Genomic DNA, 22,258 nt, shown 5'->3' on the forward strand with positions numbered 1-22,258 from the left:
TTAGCTGCAAGAACTATTCAATTTTTTACTACTTCCACATATCACATTTCTGCACCTCACAACTTTATAGAATTAGAGAACTCTACAAAAGTCACTACGTGACTCCGTCTCGTGATAACCACATCCAAACATTTTATAGATTGGTGTTGTTTGTCGCTGACTTCCCAATGTACCGAGTTTCAGAAGTTTCACATTTCGTAATACATGACTTCACTGCGACGGGATAGCATATGAAGGGCATTCATTATTCCTGCGCCGTTCCCGAGGCTACACTCCAATGATGGTTACACTGTACAGTTATTACGATAATGTCGCACACTACATAAAGTTAACATTCTCTATAACAGAAAATCTATCAGTTAAATGTAATCAAGGATATGAACATGTAGGTATAGAGAACTACGGACGTGTTTTCTGATCAGGCACATAACATGACCTCTTGAAATGAGTAATAGTGAGGAGCCAACAGACAAGTGGAACGGCAAACCATTCACCAGATTTTAATACCACAGAACATCTTCCTTAACATGCCTAAAATATGGAAGAATCACTGTCCTCATTGGTCAGTTTTACGCATTCTAGATGTTTCATTTCCAGGAAAGACTCATTAATGGCAATGTAGAAGGCAATGGCAAACACTGCAATAAAGACATGTAATGGTATCCAATTACGTGAGGCCTCTAATTGAAATATCCTTATGACAGTCACCTCACTGGAAAAAAGGCTTACTTTCCTATCTGGTTCTCCTGCCAAGGCGGAAATATCCATATTCCTACAATGTGTGCAGGAGAATTTCTATGAAGTATGGAAGGTAGAAGATGAAGTCCGGACGGAAGTTGAAACGTCCCCTTAGAACAATTATACATGACTGTGCTTAAACTGACACACAATAATTTTTTTAGCGCAACGCAATCTGACTTTCAGATATCCCTACAAAGGAATGGCCCTGACTAACATTAACCTATACCTTTCACAAATCACTTACCTCACAAAAATCTTCGTTACTCAAGCTACTGCAATACAGCGAGCGCCACTACTGCCAGCTAAATAAAAGATTCAACCTACGGAAGGCACTAACTACTGATAGGCATAGTTAGCAAATGAAAGATTTTAATAGAGAACAAACAATGTATTTACCTTAATAGTCATAATATATATAGCAGTTCATAATATCCAGTATAACAAATTTCAAAACTCCGCCATCTCTCTCCCCACATCCACCACTGCTGGCGGCTCACCTCCAACTGCGCAACGCTACGCGCTGTTCACATCCAGCTGCCTCTGCCCAACACTACAATGGCAGACAACAATGCAAACTAGCCACAGACTGCACACAGCACAGCCAGTGATTTTCATATAGAGCGTTACGTAACGTTGCCAATAAGAAAACATAAACAGCCTACTTACATAAAGAAAACATAAACACTCCACTTACATAGCCCCCATGCTCCCCACAAATAAATTTTACAAATTGTTTTGGGCAGTGGCCAATAATGATTTGAAAAAATTTTTCATAATTACAATAACAAAGATACCAAATGCACACACATATTTATACAATGTTGGTCAAAAACTAAAATAATGACAGTCCAGATTGTTCATCACAGTAAAATTTCAGTGTTTTTTTTTCAAAGTCTAAGCAGTAAAAGACAATGCACACGGAAGTAGTGGATTTCCATGCAGTCTTGAAGAAGTAGTGTTGTCCTTCCAACTGAAAGACAGTGCTGACTCTTGACATGCTGACAGGTAATGGGCCACAACAGAGCAAACCCACAGCAGAGTCATTCGACGTTTTGAAGAAGATTGGTAGGTAGGTCATCACAGAGCAGACCCACTGTAGTCCATGTAGAAATAATGGTATTGATGAGTCATCAAAGATGCAGACCCACTGTAGTCCATGTAGAGACGGCCAGCAGCCATCTGTTGCGACTGTGCAGGTGCACATTCACCATCGAAGAGTCTTGCGGAGAATATAGCAAGTCCATAAACCACCACTTGTGCACGCACAAAGTTTTTGGAATTGTCCTTAGAACCAGCAATGCTGTTATCCAGTCCCTTGCTGAATTATTAACACACGTGCAAACACTAAAAATCCCTACTTCTCACATATTGTCTATATACTATGACCAACAGAAATGTGTGCAGTGAAATGAATGCTTACAGGTTACTTAATTTGATGAACTGCTGTCAATTACAATTTTATAACATGAGAATACAATTACAAAGGTACAAAATACATCATTAAAGAACATAACAATACAGATAACATTTGTAGTACAGGCTTTACAACAGAATCTAAATAACATATACATCAGTGTTACAGGAATTATGACATGAGTACATACATAAAAGATCAGAATAACTTTCGAAACATCAACTTCACACATGAGCATTAAAACAAAACAGAATAAATAATGTCTAAGCATATTTACAAGGTAAATAACATATTATTAATGCCAATTATATTTGAGGATAACAGTATTCCTCATCATTGTGAATGTAGCTTAGTATTAGAAGAAGAAAAAATTCTATGAAACTACACAGAGACAGGAAGAAAACAAATGCACAAGGGTACACAAACACATAGTGGTATAACACAAAAGGAAAGGACAGGGTTTGTTTTCAGTGTAACATTTGGTACTGCAGTCCAACCCAAAACTTCATTCCATAGATCTTTCGTCTTATTTCAACATTTGTTTCCACCAAAAAATTCCTATTCAAGCATGCTTTCTGTATTTTTCTCGTATAACCTCTCAGTGCATTTCTTCAAATTCATCGCAACTCATTCTCTTATAAGCTACCCCCTCTTAAGCTAACTTAAATCTGCTGAGCTCAGATGCTAAACTAAGGGACGAGGCAATGCAGCAGCATAAAACAATTAACACAAACATCAATGACAAAAAATTTAAATAGGCAAAGCAATTGCAGGACTATAACTAATATAAGGCACTGTGCAGCAAACAAGAAAAATAAATCAGTAGTAAAACTAGCTTAACAGAGTAATACAAAGTCAAATTCAGTAACACTATGCCTGGCAAACAGCAGTAACTTATACCTAAACATGACAAAGCTCAAACAGAAAAAATATTATAGTAAAAATGGCCATGTTTAATACCTATGTCACATCTTAACACTAGAGTGATGCATCACAAAAACTTACTCTACCGAAAAAAGTTACCAAGTAGTTGAAAAAAAAATTATATATGCAGTTACTGTTATTAGTCACTTCTTATTGTTCTTTCCATTCCAAGAGCTCCTTTTTCGAAGAGTGTGTGTCATAAAATAATTATTTAATATCTCTGTTGACAGAAAGTGTTCACATTAGCAAATGCATTTAATTTTTTTTTATAAAACCAATGCGGCAACACTGCTGGAAAACAGATATCAAATGAAATAAGCAACTATCAAAGGCAAAGCCTAAAAATATCATTCAATAGTAATGTGACATTTCATAAGTTTTCTCTCAACTCTCGTAGAAAGACGCTTGTCATAATCAGCTGTGCAGATGTATGTATCTTTCCAAGTAATGAGCGTGTCATATTTGCGATGCTTTCTCTAAAGGAATGTCAATGGCGAGGATAATGGCCTCCTTTTTCTTTTCTCCACCTGCGCCTCTGAAAGGCACTAATGGCTTTTTTTCCAGGCGTCTTTTGCGCAGCTGGGTGCCCACGACGCATTACGTGCAGGTGGTCACTTAAATTTCTTACGGAAATATTTACGACAGCAGTTTCCGCTACAGTGACAGTGTCATATAAAAATATTTCACAGGTCAAGAATTTAAGTTGCAAATGTGTAGAAACAAAATCTTATGAATATAACAGTGTCCAAAAAATTTTCGCCAGCATTGTGATACATTCACGCATTTACACACATTTCATAACTCTTAAAGTACGATTCTTGGTTTCCAACATCCTTTTTCACAAGTCAGAGTCCCTAACCACTATTCATTACTCCTTACCTTATTACACATATATATAATCGTCGACACGTCAATCTTGCGACGACACTTCAATATTTCATCATAATAAATACATAGCATAATCAAATCCCTCATATAGCATCAGCTTATTGATCATAAACATACCGCAACAGCATAATACACATCGTCGTTGTAAAAATAACATCATAACACCTCAGTCAAATTTCAAAAAAGTCGTAGCTTTCTGCAATAATTTCAAACCATAAAAAATTCTCAGCTCATGTCAAAAGTGTCATCTGGCTCAAATGTACTTTAAATATCGTGATCCCATACCAAATATATCATGCAAAGCTCTCATAATATCACAATGGGTCTGAAAAAATATGAACAGTTCACAAAGTACAGACAAAATACAATTTCTTAAGTGTGAAGTTACCCAATGGTGTAATTACATAAACATCTGGCACTGATGTAGTAAAATAAATGTTTGTCTCTCTGAGGAAAATGATCAGATAGCTGTGTAATTATGTGTTAGAGAAATATGGTACCGATGTGTAAAGTTGTATAAGCAAATACCATAGTAGCTAGGGCTTCTTGTGCTTGCCAAACACATGGTACACAAAGTAAGCGTGTACCCCCCTCAGGATTATTGTAATTATACCCTCAGGTGTTACTGATTACAGCAATGGAATGAAATGTATCACGGAAAACTTTCTTTGTAATTCAAAAACCTTAAAAAAATAAATGTTTTAAGTACTAAATTAATCACTGAAATGCGTGTCCTGTAGCGCTAAATGTGCGTCTTGTTGTAAGATAATCTCTGTGGAACTGTCGTAGTTATTTTCCTCCGAAAGCTAAGTTCTTTAGAAATCAATGTACTTACCTCATGATACACAAAAGTGAAATGCTTTGCGTAGAGATATCTTAGTTATTACGCTTATTGTTGTCATGAAGAAATTACTGTGCTGTAACGTATTGTTGTGCTACGAAAGAGACTGTCTCATTGTAGCTATACCACAAAAGTTACTACTAAAACATGTCTCACTTTACAGAAGAATTCAGAAAAACTGTGTAGATATGAAACAGATACACCGCAATAGCAACAATGTAACTTGTCACTCATTAGCAGCGTCGTGATAAAATCGTATAGCTGTCACACAAATCAACCACTGTGTCATCTGGCATTTCACAGAAAGCACCTCAAATCCAGAATCCACTCTCAAGCAAACCAAAATGTTGCATGAAAATTTCATTAGCAGTACCTGTATATGTTCTAAGTATATGAGCCTTATAGTCGTTACGCGATCGTGCAACTAACAAACAAGAATGTACAAATAACACTGTGTCGTCTGTTCACAATAACAATGCATTCGTAATGTCTGTTTAAATAATTTCTCTTGGTTCTTGACTGGATATTTAACTTCAAACATTGTTGCATGGTAACAGTTTCTAAGTCTGACAATGCATACTAGAAATGTGAAGTGAAACGTTTTATGGCAAAGACAAAGTTAAAAAGCAGATTATCTTTCAATAAACGGTTTTACATGTGAAATTTGGAGTAAACCTTTACTCTTCCTAGTACGCAGTGTTTCAACTTCGACGCAATTATCATGTGGTATACGTCGGTAAAGAATACTGAAATTTTTCTCAAGGTTAGCGTCTATGTAATTTTTCCTTGGGCCAGCCGGCGCACGCGGCAGCCTGCGGTGCCAGTCATTGTCTGTTCCTTTGTTGGCGCGCATCGTTATTGGTATTAGGAGACCTAGCTTCTTCAAATTCACGTTGTCGAAAGTGCCCTGCTCTCTTTGAGTCCCGCCAGTTCTGATGCAATTCAGGTCTGTCGTTACGATTATCTCGTCTGTCGTCACGTCGGTAGATTTCATAATTTCTTTCTTGTCGGTCATGTGGTGGAGAATTTCTTCCTGAATCATAACTGCGCGCTGGGCTGTCACGTCTGAAGTTATTCTGTCTCCCTTGATAATAATTGTTTTGGTTCCCATATTGTCTGTTTCTAAGGTAATCTCTGTCATATTCATTACTATGGAAATGCGAACTTTCTCTGAAACTATTACTCTGCCAGTGATTGTCATACAGGTGGTGTCTGTTTTGGTCACGATTTGTGTTGTGAGAATAGCCTCGTCGTGTCCAGTTATTATTTCTTTCAACGCGGAATTGCGATGGATGTGACCTGTAATTGTTGTGTTCCTGTTTTCGCAATCTGCGATTGTCAGTGTCAATTTCCAGTTCTTGTAACAGTCCCTGAAAAGCTTCAATGTCGTCTTTGCAACGTCCTGCTAAAATAATATGTCTCAAATGTTCAGGCAGTTTGATTAAGCAAATGCGGATGAGTTCTGAGGGGCTGTATGGGTTTGACAGGTACTGATTCTTGTGCAACATGTCTTCAAAATATTTTACAAGACTGGAAAATTCAGATTGTTCGAAATGTTTCATTATTATGATGCTATGTTTTATTCGGTCTTCTGTAGCTTGAGACCAATATGCTGAGAGGAACGCATGGTAAAATTCTCCTTCACTGTGACAATCGTGAATGACCGATCGCATTCTTACAGCTGGATCATTCTCCAAGTAGCCAGACATAAATTCTAACCTGTGCTCCAATGACCAGTTGGGAGGAAAACAATGAGAGAATTGATGGAGCAACGCTTGTGGATGAATGTCGTTGGCAGAATTCTTAAACGTTTTGAATTTACGTGTAGTAATGAACAGCTTACAGTCAAAATCATCGTGTCGGCAAGTCGCATATTGGTCATTGTTACGTCGTGTCGGCGGTTCCATCTCAAAATTCGGTGTACCTTGCCAATTTCTTTCATAATTTCCGAAGTGCCCTGAGTTATTATTTTGTGGCTGTTCCGTATTTCTATGTCCCTCTTCCCGTATTGGAGCGCGAGTGGCCTCTGAAATGCGTAGATTCTTGTATTACCTGTGTCAGCTGATCTTGTACTTCCCGGATTTCTCTTTGGTGTTGCGTATTAATTTGATTCTGATTTTGTTTGAATTTCCTAATTTGTTCGCACTCTTCTGTGTCAGTGATGGCTACAGGTCTTGTGTCATTCAGATCATCATCTACCTTTGCAGATAAGTTAGTGAACTGATCCGAAAGTTCGGCTACTTTCTCCGATAGTGTACTTATTTCCTCAGTGTGTTTTTCTGAACCAAGTTTCAGAGTGTCCATTTGTGTTGAAATCGTATCTACTGTGTCCTTTCAGTTTTCTTGAGTTTTTGCAAGTTCTGTAACCGAATCGGCAGATGCAACTGAGGCACTTTTAGCTTGCAAGGTGTCATGATTTTCATGAACAATAGTCTGTAGTTCTTTTATGGCTGCTTCGTGATTCTGTAATGCATTTTCGTGCCGCGAAAAAATACACTCCTGGAAATTGAAATAAGAACACCGTGAATTCATTCTCCCAGGAAGGGGAAACTTTATTGACACATTCCTGGGGTCAGATACATCACATGATCACACTGACAGAACCACAGGCACATTGACACAGGCAACAGAGCATGCACAATGTCGGCACTAGTACAGTGCATATCCACCTTTCGCAGCAATGCAGGCTGCTATTCTCCCATTGCTGGGAAGTGGCGGTGCGGTCCCCTACGGCACTGCGTAGGATCCTACGGTCTTGGCGTGCATCCGTGCGCCGCTGCGGTCCGGTCCCAGGTCGACGGGCACGTGCACCTTCCGCCGACCACTGGCGACAACATCGATGTACTGTGGAGACCTCACGCCCCACGTGTTGAGCAATTCGGCGGTACGTCCACCCGGCCTCCCGCATGCCCACTATACGCCCTCGCTCAAAGTCCGTCAACTGCACATACGGTTCACGTCCACGCTGTCGCGGCATACTACCAGTGTTAAAGACTGCGATGGAGCTCCGTATGCCACGGCATACTGGCTGACACTGACGGCGGCGGTGCACAAATGCTGCGCAGCTAGCGCCACTCGACGGCCAACACCGCGGTTCCTGGTGTGTCCGCTGTGCCGTGCGTGTGATCATTGTTTGTACAGCCCTCTCGCAGTATTCGGAGCAAGTATGGTGGGTCTGACACACCGGTGTCAATGTGTTCTTTTTTCCATTTCCAGGAGTGTAGGTTGAAAATGCTCACAAATTTGTGTTTTTACATCATTACAGACTTTTTGACATTTCGATTCAATGTTATGTAACTCAGTAGTTAAATCTTCACATGTTTGTTAAAGCTTATGTTCCACTGAGTCTAACTTTTGAAGCTTTTGTTCCATTGTGTCTAACTTTTGAAGATTTTGTTCCATTGTGTCTAACTTTTGAAGATTTTGTTCCATTGTGTCTAACTGTTGCTGTGTTTGTCTCTGATTTTGTTCCAGCGTTGTATCTAACTTTTGTAGCCTTTGTCCCATTTGTTGCATTAACTGTAATAACAATGCACTGGTGTCTGAAACATGTTCCTCAGTGCTTTTCGGCAGTGAATTTGCACCAGCAACATTCACATTTTGACAAGCGGAAAATGTGTCTTGACTCATTTGAGAAAACGGTGAGAACCCAAAACCTGAGTCTACAGTATTTGCAATATTGTGTTCTGTCATTCCCGATTCCTGAGGCGAGATGTTGCCGACCGATCGATCGATAATGCTTCCCTGTTTACTGCCTGTTTCACTGTCTACACCATTATTTGACGCCCGCTCCATTTCCCTATGCACAGTTACCAAATTACTACTTTGAATATTAGTTAATTCATTACATGGTGGCGTTAACACACTGCTTTCGTCTTCACTGCCATTTCTCAATTTACTTTGGAGCCTAGTGTTACGTTTTTCACACGCCATTATTGTCACAATATTTCACACGACAACACAGAAAAACACAATTTGAAGAGGAAAAATAGGGGAGCACATTAACATAGCACTGAAAATAATATCTAGTTAATTGCAAGCGCAGCTGCGAAATACTTGGTGCAAATCTACATGCATGCCACAACTGTTTTACTGTACAACAATGAAAGACTGCAACTACAAAGGAGATTCTCTCTACAATTACTCAATAGCAATAAAAAAAAATCCACACTAATTACACAAACTACAAGAAAAAATCAGAAGATTCCAGTGAGGTATCCTCGGCTAAGGGTCGACATATGAAACGTCCCCTTAGAACAATTATACATGACTGTGCTTAAACTGACACACAATAATTTTTTTAGCGCAACGCAATCTGACTTTCAGATATCCCTACAAAGGAATGGCCCTGACTAACATTAACCTGTACATTTCACAAATCACTTACCTCACAAAAATCTTCGTTACTCAAGCTACTGCAATACAGCAAGCGCCACTACTGCCAGCTAAATAAAAGATTCAACCTATGGAAGGCACTAACTACTGATAGGCACAGTTAGCAAATGAAAGATTTTAATAGAGAACAAACAATGTATTTACCTTAATAGTCATAATATATATAGCAGTTCATAATATCCAGTATAACAAATTTCAAAACTCCGCCATCTCTCTCCCCACATCCACCACTGCTGGCGGCTCACCTCCAACTGCGCAACGCTACGCGCTGTTCACATCCAGCTGCCACTGTCCAACACTACAATGGCAGACAACAATGCAAACTAGCCACAGACTGCACACAGCACAGCCAGTGATTTTCATATAGAGCGCTACGTAACGTTGCCAATAAGAAAACATAAACAGCCTACATACATAAAGAAAACATAAACAGCCCACTTACAAAGTGAATCTGTGAGACCTGGTCGTGAGTAGTGCTTAGACACTCACTCGATAGAACATATATTTACGAAAGGTAGCAGAGGGTCCTGATTCGAGTCTCGGTCTGGTACATTGTTTTAATTATCCATGAAGTCTCAGATTATTACAGGAGTACATCATGGTCAGATAGAGGTTCTGAAATCAGATATTGGCTTGTAAGGCGTAATCAGGGGCTTCTTTCTAAGGCTGTACAATACAGAATTGGTAAACCAGTCAGGCAAAACCGTCGTGAGCGTTGAGGCATTCATCCCACAGACGCATCATGTTGAAGATACTCGTCAGGTAAAGTGGCGTGACCTGCTGTGTCATAAATCCGTAACTGCCTGCTGTACATCCTCGCCCGGCAGTAATCGTCAACCCTTCAGGGACTTCCTTAAGGAGCCTAGAGCGTGATGATCGCATGGGAAGAGTTAAGGGCTATAGGGCGGGTGCTTGAGTGTCTCCATCTTGAATTAGCTCAACTTCTGCTTTTACAGCATTTGCGATAGGGACAGGTGCGTTATCATGAAGCAATAGCACCCCCTGGCGAACCCATCTATGACGGTGTCTTTCAACATACACATTCTACGTTCTCCAAAAGATTTCTGCTAGTGGTTGTCCATCGCCAACGAAGAAAATATTAAGAGCATGTTGATCCTGTTTGAACATACTTGGTAATAACATCCCCACATCTCACATTCCCGAATTTACGGCACAAATTTTGGAAGGACACGAACGCCACTCTAATCACTTACTTACATGTCGGTACTTATATTCCCGTATTGGATTCATGTGAATTGACACATACCCTGCAGAATGGCACTGAAAAGAAAGATCAGCGTGATGTAAACACTGACGACACTATGTTTGAAAAAAACAAGTTATTTATAGTAAAGTTGGAAAAGCATACAACGTCAAAAGGGAGAAAAGCACCACAGTAACAAAAACTGAGAAAGGGCTCGTATTTTCAAGCAAAATACTATATAGAGTTCCTGTTGAGTGCGTATAGTTGCTCTTTTAACGTCATACCTTTGTAGCGTTCCAAGGGTTTGCACTAGAGATGGGCAAAACTGTTCTTTTCAGAGATTGGATCAGAACTGTTCACTCCCTGAAATGAATTAGCTCTTTTTCATGACTCACCACTCATTTACAATAGAAAATAAATGGAAGGCACATTGCCCTTTAAACTTGGTTTATTCCAGTACTATACCTGTATTTTGATCTTATTTGATCCTATTTTGAAGTAACACAAATAATGAGTAAGAATTTTGTATTGTTTATTGAAATTTCCACGATATGACAAAGTTTTTGATTATTGATTTATTTTGCACTATCGTGGTTTTTTGGGTGATCGGAAAATGTTGTAACTTGAGATTTACATTAACAATATATTTGGCTATAATGTATTAAAATTTCATTAACCTCATACAAATACATCGCAAGCCATATATTTTTAAAGTGAACGTTTCCTTCTGAAGACGCCTAAAATCGCAAAATCCGTACCATAAAAAAAAAAGATATAAATTTGACTGTAAAACGAAAGTGCTGCATATAGCCTTACGCAGAATAAAACAAGGAAAATATTGGTGTATCACATTTTGCGATACGTTTATCGGTTCGCTCGTAATTAAAGCGTAAATTCGAGTGTCCATAATAAAAATCCTATAGTAAGAGGAGTCATCAGGAACCTAATCTAATCAGTTTAAATAAATAAAAATAAAATAAAAACAATTGATGTATACATAACATAATAATGTAATATACATAGCGGTATTACTACGAAGAACAATATCCAGTAGGGACGAACTCCGATGCAGAGGCGCTGAGTTGAGCAGGTCGAGCTGCGAGCTGTATTACTGCGTGAGCTGAGACCGCAGAGACCAGAGTGACACCTGAGTCGCTTTGCTCAACGCTCTGGCTAGAGTCGAGACGGTGGGGTGAGCATTGAGCGGGCGAGTTCCGAGGGTGGGAGGAGCGGTGAACTCACCCGCTCCGAGACAAATCGTCCGTTCCCTTGCGAGCAGGTTGTTGCAAGTAGTTCCTATGTTATCCGCTAGGTGGCTCTCTGTCCTGTTGCTCGCATCAACTGCCCAGAGGGCAGGACGTGCGACTGAAACGATCGCCGACAGAGTGCAATGCGAAGTTAAGCTGCGTCAGACACTGCACGCGGCAGACGACGCACAGAGATGGCACGGCATATGTGAAACACAAAATCCAATGGGGCACTGCACAATGCAGGCAGCCAAGGTAGAAGCAGGGCAGAGGCCGGCGCTGGCTGTGTTGTGTGGCGTGCACTGTGCTCTGACCAGCAGAGGCGCTGCTGATATGCTCCGTCTCTCTCTCTCTCTCTCTCTCTCTCTCTCTCTCTGCCGTGGGAAACGTTTGGAGCTACCGTTCTTTTTTTCTGAATCACTGATTGTTCACTCCTTTGAAAGATTCAACTCTATGAATTAGTTCAATTGCGGATCCCCCATCTCTAGTTTGCACATTTCAAGCTGCTGAAACATGTCCATACACCTGCCTTAATCTGCTGTGTTTAGAATCTAAACTACTCTTCTATACTGTCTCGGACACACGTGCACTAAAAGAAACTGAATTATTTTCTTTGAAGTTTGTTTGTTTCTCAGGCGTTATGTTATATTCAATCCGCTAAAACCAATTCGAAACAACAATTGGAAACACAGACTATCCTGTCGTATGAGTAGATGAGATCATGTAATATTCATTTATAACTGTGATTACCAATATTTCTGAGACCTTTACTGGTCACTGCAGTCAATTATTGGGTGGTATCATTTACTCCCACCCTCATCAACCTTAACGCCAAACTTTTTTTTACACACCAGTTAATGAGTCGGTGAGACAAATGATGCCGCTTATTTCTAACAACCTCCTTTTAGAGAGTGATGAAGTAATTCTCAATGTATCGTGGGTGCTACCTACAACTCCTTCTCAGCAAATAAATCTAACTATATACACTGTGTCCCATCGAATCTCTGACAAGGCTTATTATGTTGTGCGGGAAAGCAAACTGATCGGATATCAAGAAGGAACGCACATTCGAAAATGCACGGTTTAGTCGTCGTAGGCGAGAACGATCGTTTGTGACAGTTTGTTCCGTTTCGTTTTGGTGTCTGAATACGAAATATCTGCAACTACTTAGCTATATGTGTACTGCAAATTCATGACCTGAACTTAATAGCTTTCCTCGTGCGCTGCGTTTCTCCACACAGTCCTTGTCGGCGTGCAACTGCAGATCTCGTGTGATGTGCCAGTGCAGTAACGTTGTTCACAGCAGTGCAATGTGTACCAGTACACAGCAGCCGAAATGACCGAAAGGTACTTGCACGCGGCAAAACGGACTGCAATGTGAGAGCTGCTGCAACATTGTATGCGAAACTTTTTCCAAACGCACCCCACGTCATTCCACGAACGCGGCCATCGAGAGATGCCTCAGAGAAGCCGTAAAGTTGCTAGTAGGTATTTTCTGTCTGAGGTGTGTCCATTGCACAGTAAAGTCGTAGATTTTTGTGCTCGGTGCTTGCGAATCCTATCCCCTACCTGCTGTTTGTTCTTCTGTAGGTGCTGAAACGTGATGTGGGTCGTCCAAACACGTCTCCAACACTACAGTTGTAGGAGGACGTGGCGACAATGTTCGAAGAGGAGCCAGCCACCAGCACTCGGAGGTGGCGCAGGCGGTACAAATGGTTCAAAAGGCTCTGAGCACTATGGGACTTAACTTCTAAGGTCATCGGTCCCCTAGAACTTAGAACTACTTAAACCTAACTAACCTAAGGACATCACACACATCCATGCCTGAGGCAGGATACGAACCTGCGACCGTGGCAGCAGCGCGGTTCCAGACTGAAGCGCCTAGAAACGCTCGGCCACAACGGCCGGCGCAGGCAGTACACCTGGGGAAAAGTGCTGTGTGCCCCGGTGTCCATGAATACTGGCTCCACCCATATCACCTACCCACGATGGGTACAGTTCGCGCAGTGGTATTTCCAACACTGTATACTCTACCCGCATTTCCAGAGCTTGATGCTATTCACAGATGAATGCCCGTTCAGTAGAGACGGCATATTAAACTTACACATTGTCGGTATTAACATTTGTGCCAGAACGATTGGTAGCACTGCAAAACAGACTAACAGGACCGATCTACATTTATAAGAGATGTTTTGCCTACGCTGTTGGATGGAGTGCCACTAAATGTTCGGATGAACATGTGGCTGTAACACGACAGACATTCAGCACATTCTGAGATCTATGTGCGGTATTACTTCCACGTTGCATATCACAGCTCATGGATTGGTGGAGGTGGACCAGTTCCATGTCAAGCACTGTTGCCATATCTGACATCTCTCGGTTATTTTCTGCAGAGAAGTGTGAGAGGTGTGGTGTATGGTACACCCGTAATTTCAGTGGTGGGCGTCATTGATAGTCCACGGAGGGATTGACGTACATCAAAGACGATTGCACGTATTGGCTCAGGGGCTTGATGCTCAGCACCGCCGATATAGACTCTGCATTACCGTAGCAGATACGCAGCGCGAAGCCCGTTTGAAATGTAAACAGTGCGATGTGATACTCATGTTGGGTTGATTGACGTAATGTGGAACGTCGACGCTCTCTGCCCCTCAAGCCGGGCATTTGCAAATATAGATTTCTTCTCGAAAAGCTGTCAGCGTGTCTTCCCGCACAACTTACTAAGCGTTGTCGGTGTTTTGATGCGAGACACTTATAGTTAAAATGTGTGAACTATAATTACTTCGAAATTTAGTAGATCGCTGGACTCCTTACTTTTGAACTGACGAATATTAAAAGATTTCAGGGTGCCAAATCTTGTGCCACAAATAACAACAAGAACAACAGCAACAATAATAAAAATAATAATTATAATTATTATATGATAAAAATGTATATAATATATTATAGTTATAATTATAATTATTATCATAAATTGTAACAATAATAATAATGTTGTATCATCCCCCCCAGTAATGTAGTAGCCATCACATGGTTTATGCCTTGCTGTGTAGTCAGCCATTTGGTTTACTTGTTGTGAAGTGAATAACGAACCATTTTTGTGATATATTTAACTATGTCATGTATCTGTCTTAATAAACGTATGGTAGCAAGTACAAAGCATATTTGTAGTGGGTGGACAATGTGAGTAGGAAAACGTTCGTATACTCGTTACACAAAATGTAACTTCTACCACATTATCTCACAGTGACAGTATTTTTTTAATGGTTTCTTATTGTAATGACTAACACACACCACAGAAATAGTGAAAATTGTAATGATCTTTCAAAAATAAATTAGTTTCATGATCGAATCACAATCGAACTCCTTCATTTTATCCTTAATATTTTCTTTTACCCTCACGTTGGCTACTACAGATTTATAACGAAGTATAGGCCTTGAGTACAGCACGTAAGTGTTCGTTTATTTGTCCGCTGTTTCACATGTTTATTTTTTCTGATTACTACTGCGTCTATTTATTTAATTTATTTTATTTTGTCTGCTGGTTATTTGTCACATTTCATAACAATAAAATGTTGTAAAAGAACACTAGATCACTTGCCATAAGTTACTGGAATAATGATAAAGGTCGTTCAACAGTTGTGTTGATTTACCACTGTACAAAATCCTTGCGCTTGTTTGAATGATGACTGGGGAACGCAGATTTTAAGGGCTTTCATTTACAACGAATTCACATATGAAATAGAGCTCAACTATCTACGTGAGATATAGTCCTGTGGGTTGAGTGCTATTCTCAGGAACGAATGAAAGAAACAGTTATATTTCAGAAGTTGGCCAGACGGGTGGGAAGAGCGAAATCCAGGAGAAAAGGCGAGCGCTAGGGATGCTTAAATTTCGACAGTCTGTAAGCAAGCATAATGAAATGAGGAGCCCAGAAAAGAAACGTTCTCCGCTGCCAAAATTTTAATAAAACTCACTTTGCCGTTTCAAATTACGCTTTTACCTGAAATGCGGATCAGTTTAAGATGGATGGAGGGAAACTCGGAGCTTAACGTCGCCTTGACGACGGGGTAGTGAGAGACAGAGCGCGAGCACGGAACGGAGGAGGGTGGAGAAACAACTTGCAGCCACCTCAAAGGAAACGGTAAAGCATTCGGTTTAATTTAATTTGCAAATATACATAAAATCTGGCTCTGGACGATTGAATGCGAGGCCAATGTGCTACGCATGTTCCACTTCATTCCATATTGGTTTAGGATAAACTTAATAGGATATACTACTTTCCCGGGAAAGTAGTAAGTATTCCAGGAAAGACGTCGTCGATATTGATTCGGAGATGGCGTATGTCACCTGGGTGATAGTAGATGTATTGATAATGGTTTTTCCTCCTGCAGGTAGCGTAGTGGCATATCTACCAGAGACCCGTCTGTGTCCACCCTCCAATTGAGAATGCTTACAGCTAAAAGCCACAGTGTGGTCCAAAACTGAGAAGCAAGCAGGCAACAATGCCATCGAGACGCACTCGTGCTTCCTAAAGTCAAGTGAGTCAGTTTGAAGTGGCTGGGTGATCCTTTCTGAGAACTGCCACACAAGTTTGATGTGCTGTGTCAGTTGTGTAACGACGCTGGTATTAGCGGCCACGCGAACATCCTCACGCCGGTAGACGAAGTCCTGGGCGTCCATGCAACATCAGACGCCCTCCAGGATCGTCTTGTTGTAGGAGCAGCAGTGACAGATGTGATGTCGGTGCTGTCTCGTAGAGTGAATTCGTTCAAGACACACACGCCCCACCCAAGGCCCCATGGTACAGCGTATTTCTGGATTGACGTTAACCAGTGCTCCCTTCCTCTTTCCATCATTGCAATGTATACAGGGTTATTACAAATGATTGAAGCGATTTCGTAGCTCTACAATAACTTTATTATTTGAGATATTTTCACAATGCTTTGCACACACATACAAAAACTCAAAAAGTTTTTTAGGCATTCACAAATGTTCGATATGTGCCCCTTTAGTGATTCGGCAGACATCAAGCCGATAATCAAATTCCTCCCACACTCGGCGCAGCATGTCCCCATCAATGAGTTCGAAAGCATCGTTGATGCGAGTTCGCAGTTCTGGCACGTTTCTTGCTAGAGGATGTTTAAACACTGAATCTTTCACATAACCCCACAGAAAGAAATCGCATGGGGTTAAGTCGGGAGAGCGTGGAGGCCATGACATGAATTGCTGATCATGATGTCCACCACGACCGATCCATCGGTTTTCCAATCTCCTGTTTAAGAAATGCCGAACATCATGATGGAAGTGCGGTGGAGCACCATCCTGTTGAAAGATGAAGTCGGCGCTGTCGGTCTCCAGTTGTGGCATGAGCCAATTTTTCAGCATGTCCAGATACACGTGTCCTGTAAGGTTTTTTTCGCAGAAGATAAAGGGGCCGTAAACTTTAAACCGTGAGATTGCACAAAACACGTTAACTTTTGGTGAACTGCGAATTTGCTGCACGAATGCGTGATGATTCTCTACCGCCCAGATGCACACATTGTGTGTTTTCACTTCACCATTAAGAAAAAATGTTGCTTCATCACTGAAAACAAGTTTCGCACTGAGCGCATCCTCTTCCATGAGCTGTTGCAACTGCGCCGAAAATTCAAAGCGTTTGACTTTGTCATCGGGTGTCAGGGCTTGTAGCAATTGTAAACGGTAAGGCTTCTGCTTTAGCCTTTTCCGTAAGATTTTCCAAACCGTCAGCTGTGGTACGTTTAGCTCCCTGCTTGCTTTATTCGTCGACTTCCGCGGGCTACGCGTGAGACTTGCCCGCACGCGTTCAACCGTTTCTTCGCTCACTGCAGGCCGACCCGTTGATTTCCCCTTACAGAGGCATCCAGAAGCTTTAAACTGCGCGTACCATCGCCGAATGGAGTTAGCAGTTGGTGGATCTTTGTTGAACTTCGTCCTGAAGTGTCGTTGCACTGTTATGACTAACTGATGTGAGTGCATTTCAAGCACGACATACGCTTTCTCGGCTCCTGTCGCCATTTTGTCTCACTGCGCTCTCGAGCGCTCTGGCGGCAGAAACCTGAAGTGCGGCTTCAGCCGAACAAAACTTTATGAGTTTTTCTACGTATCTGTAGTGTGTCGTGACCGTATGTCAATGAATGGAGCTACAGTGAATTTATGAAATCGCTTCAATCATTTGTAATAGCCCTGTAGTACCAACAGGATAATGCTCCCTCCATACACTGCCCGTGAAGCTCAACGTGCTATGGAAGATGTACAGGAACGTCAGTGGCCAGCAAGATCTGTTTCGAATCTTGCACGTGTGGAATATGATGGGACAAGATGTAACATACGCGACTCGTCAACCAACAGCTCTTTCAGATTACGTGAGGAGGTTGTTGTATGATGTGTCCCAGGACAGAGTTCGCAATCTGTATGGCCGACTGGATGCCGGAGTCATCGCCTGTCCTGCCGCCTGTGGAGGTACACCAAGCCCTGGTGTGGGTGTTTCAGCGTGGTTCGATATCTGGTACCCCAGAAGCACTTGTACCATTAATCTGTAATATAATCATTTAATGTACTCTATATGTATTGTTGCAACAATAAATCTTGAATGAATTGGAATCCTATAAAGGCGCGTACTCCATGGCTGTGTAGTTACAACGCATTCTGATACGTATTTCAGCAATTCTTCACAGTCAGTGACGCACCCTTTGAAATAAACCTGGCTTCATTCGTATTGTGCCACACGCATTGCATTTGCAAACTGCTCCTGTAAAGGATGTACGTTGCCGAGGGACTGGGCACCCATCAATGTCCTTAGACGATCCCCAAGCCGGAAGTCCAAAGAATTCTCGTCCGGTGGTAACAAAGAAACCACGCTACTGGTTTTATTATGTATTTTGTAGTTAGCTGATGTCGCATTTGTATTCAACTAAGTTACAATTACGTAAGCTACCGTTGTGGAGATGGCTATACGCAACACACGGCTGGACTAACAATGTTTCGCCGTTTCTTGTTAACTTGTATTCATGCGTGTATTGTCGTTGTCTCTAACATTACACCACATTACTCCTTACAGAGAATGCAGACACAATAGCGCCTTTCTTAGCAATCATATACAGCCGATCACTTGACGAAAGGTCTGTTCCTAAAGGCTGGAAAGTAGGAGGTCACACCAATATTCAAGAAAGGAAATAGGAGTAACCCATTGAATTACAGACCCTATCACTGACCTCAGTTTGCAGTAGGCTTGGTTTAAATGGCTCTGAGCACTATGGGACTTAACATCGGAGGTCATCAGTCGCTAGAACGTAGAACTACGTAAACCTAACTAACCTAAGGACGTCAAACACATCCATGCCCGAGGCAGGATTCGAACGTGCGACCGTAGCGGTCACGCGGTTCCAGACTGTAGCTCCTAGAACCGCTCGGCCACCCCGGCCGGCAATTTGCAGTAGGATTTTGGAGCATATACTGTACTCGAACATCATGAATCACCTTGAAGAAAATTACTTAGTGATATATAAACAACACGGATTCAGAAAATATCGTTCTTGTGCAACACAGATAGCTCTTTACTCCCATTAAGTAATGAGTGCTGTCGACAAGAGATCTCAGATCGATTCCAGAAGGCTTTTGATACCGTTCCTCACAAGCGACTATTAATCAAATTGCGTGCATGTGGCGTATCGTCTCACCTGTGTGACTGGATTCACGATTTTCTCTCAGAGACGTCACAGTTCGTAGTGATAGACGGTAAATCGTCGAGCAGAACAGAAGTGACATCTGGTTTTCCGTAAGGTAGCGTCATAGGCCCTCTGCTGTTCCTGATTTACATAAATGATCCAGGTGATAATCTGAGCAGCCCCCTTAGATTGTTTGCAGATGACGCTGTATTTCACCGTGTACTAAAATCATCAGACGATCAGTTACAATTACAGAATGATCTAGAGAGAATTTCTGTATGGTGCGAAAAGTGGCAATTGGCACTAAGCAAAGTGCGAGGTCGTCCACATGGGTACTAAAACAAATCCGATAAATGTTCGGTATACAACAAATCGCACAAATCTAAGGGCGGTCAATTCGACTAAATACCTAGGAATTACAATTACGAGCAACTTAAATTGGAAAGGCCACATAGATAATGTTATGGGGAAGGGGAAACAAAGACTGTGCTTTGTTGGCAGAACACTTAGAAGATGCGACAAACCCACTAAAGAGACAGCCTACATTACACTTGTCCGTCCTCTGCTGGAATATTGCTGCGCGGTGTGGGATCCTTACCAGGTAGGACTGACGGAGGACACCGAAAAAGTGCAAAGAAGGGCAGCTCGTTTCGTTTCATCGTGCAATAGGGGTGATAGTGTCACTATGATACACGAGTTGGGGTGGCAGTCACTGAAGCAAAGGCGGTTTTGTTTGCGGCGATATCTATTTACGAAATTTCAATGACCAATTTTCTCTTGCGAATTCGAAAATATTTTCTTGACACCTACCTACGTAGGGAGAAATGATAATCAGAATAAGAAAAATCAGAGCTCGAACGGAAAGATGTAGGTGTTACTTTTTCCCACGCGCCGTTCGAGAGCGGAATGGTAGTGAAGTAGTATGGAAATGGTTTGATGAACCCTCTGCCAGGCACTTAAATGTGAATTGCAGAGTAGCCATGTAGATCTAGATGTAGATGACACTTACTTCCTAGCCGTCATACCACTCACCGTCTGTCCACACCTCGCCCGTCATTGGCGTTCCCACTCTCATCAATCCCTTCTCTGTTACAATCACTCAACCGGTTTCTGAGATTGTTTAGTTAATTCTTTTTGCTTACAAAGTTTAGTAACGTAAACATATCGCTATAAACAACTGCCTTTCTCCCTGATTGAACTCATGCTGCCTGCGTAACTGTACAGTTAAAACAGATATATTTCAGAGAATTCCGTTAGAACTTACGAATTCTTGTAATCAAATAACTGGGGCTGACTTGAGAAGTTTATATGAACTTCCGTTGTTTGCTACAAGCCATAGGTGAGCAAACTACTGTCCAAGGGTCATTTCCGGACCACGGATGTCAAGATACAGGCATGTGGCTGTATTTGAGCCAAACTTTCAGCGAAATGTCCTTCAGTTTCCTTCTTCTTTTCTTTTATTGTCAGCTAAAAGAAGAACCATTGTATTCTGCGGTGAAAGTAGACTATTACGGCTAACTTTGTCAGCTAAAAGAAGAACCATTGTATTCTGCGGTGAAAGTAGACTATTACGGCTAACTTATCTCCATGACAGTAGTATTGTTCTTCTGGATATTATCAGATAACTGATCATGAAGTACACTCCCTGATTAAAACTATCGTCACACCCATTACGAGACGCTAATATCGAGTGCGTCCACAGCCATTACGACGACTTTAGGTCTACTGCGATCAGTTTCAATGTGTCTGAATGTCCGTGCGAAAAGGTACAGCAGTAAAGTCGACGTTATAACTCATATCAAAAGTGAAGCTTGTTGATATTGTCAACCTGGAGATACGCTATCCGTTGTAAATTTTTTACTTACATTAAGCACTGAAAACTCATTTTTATGGGTTACTAGTTTCGGCTAAGAATTCAATCACTTTCACCGGTAAAACATCCTTTCTTACAGTAATGTTGACGGGCATCAGTTCCCGTACTGTTCAGATGTACCACGTCACAGCAACTTCCATACAGTGGTCTCTATTATGAGAGGATGTAACTACTGATTGTGTCAGTTACTAAGTTTTAATTTAATAACACCTTCTTTTTATGAGCATCGTTCAATAACACTGGACACGAGCGAGGAGAAGCAGGTTTTACCCACGTTCAGTATTAGTGTTGACAATTTAAGAAATATTTTAACTATGTGTGAAGCCGTATTGGCACCAGCACTAATAAAGAATGTTTTATAATCGGAAGAAAGCTACATTCTTAGCCAAACCGAGTAATCCATCCAAATCAAGAATATTTCATGTGCGATACTGACTTAGTTGGTTTTGACACCCAAACATGAATAAAAGAAGTCGTACCGAAGGTGTTCCACTGGGTTCAGGTCGTCAGGCTGGACAGCCCAGTCCATTTCAGGAACGTTGTTGTCCACAAACGATTGCCTCACAGAGGCTGCATTATGTGAGGGCACATTGTCATGCTGATACAGACAGTTACCGTCCCCTAATTGTACCTCTACTGTACACAGAACATAATGCTTTAAATTCGTTCATATCCTTCCGCATTTAGCGATTTCTCAAGGGCAATAAGAGTATCAGCCCTAACCACGAGAAACACCTCTGTACCGCAACACCACCTCCCCTACTCTTCTGTGTTGTCACTACTCCCGATGGTAGCCAGCTTACTTGAGGCTTTCACTTTCTACAAGTTCGCGGCTACGCTCGCGTGTGTACAGAGGTCGGTGCGGCTGTTTCCTCATGCACAAACAGCGCACCTATCAGAAGGCTGGTCGTCAAGGTGATGCTTGGCGCCAGCTATTGTGTTGGAAAGGATGAACAACGCTATGTTACAATTCTAGGTCAGTTTCTGAAACATCACCATCGTTGGTTTCGTATGTTGAATTTTATTGGTTCCTCTCCTCTTAC

The sequence above is a fragment of the Schistocerca cancellata genome, chromosome 2 (assembly GCF_023864275.1).
Source record: "Schistocerca cancellata isolate TAMUIC-IGC-003103 chromosome 2, iqSchCanc2.1, whole genome shotgun sequence".
Taxonomy (NCBI): domain Eukaryota; kingdom Metazoa; phylum Arthropoda; class Insecta; order Orthoptera; family Acrididae; genus Schistocerca; species Schistocerca cancellata.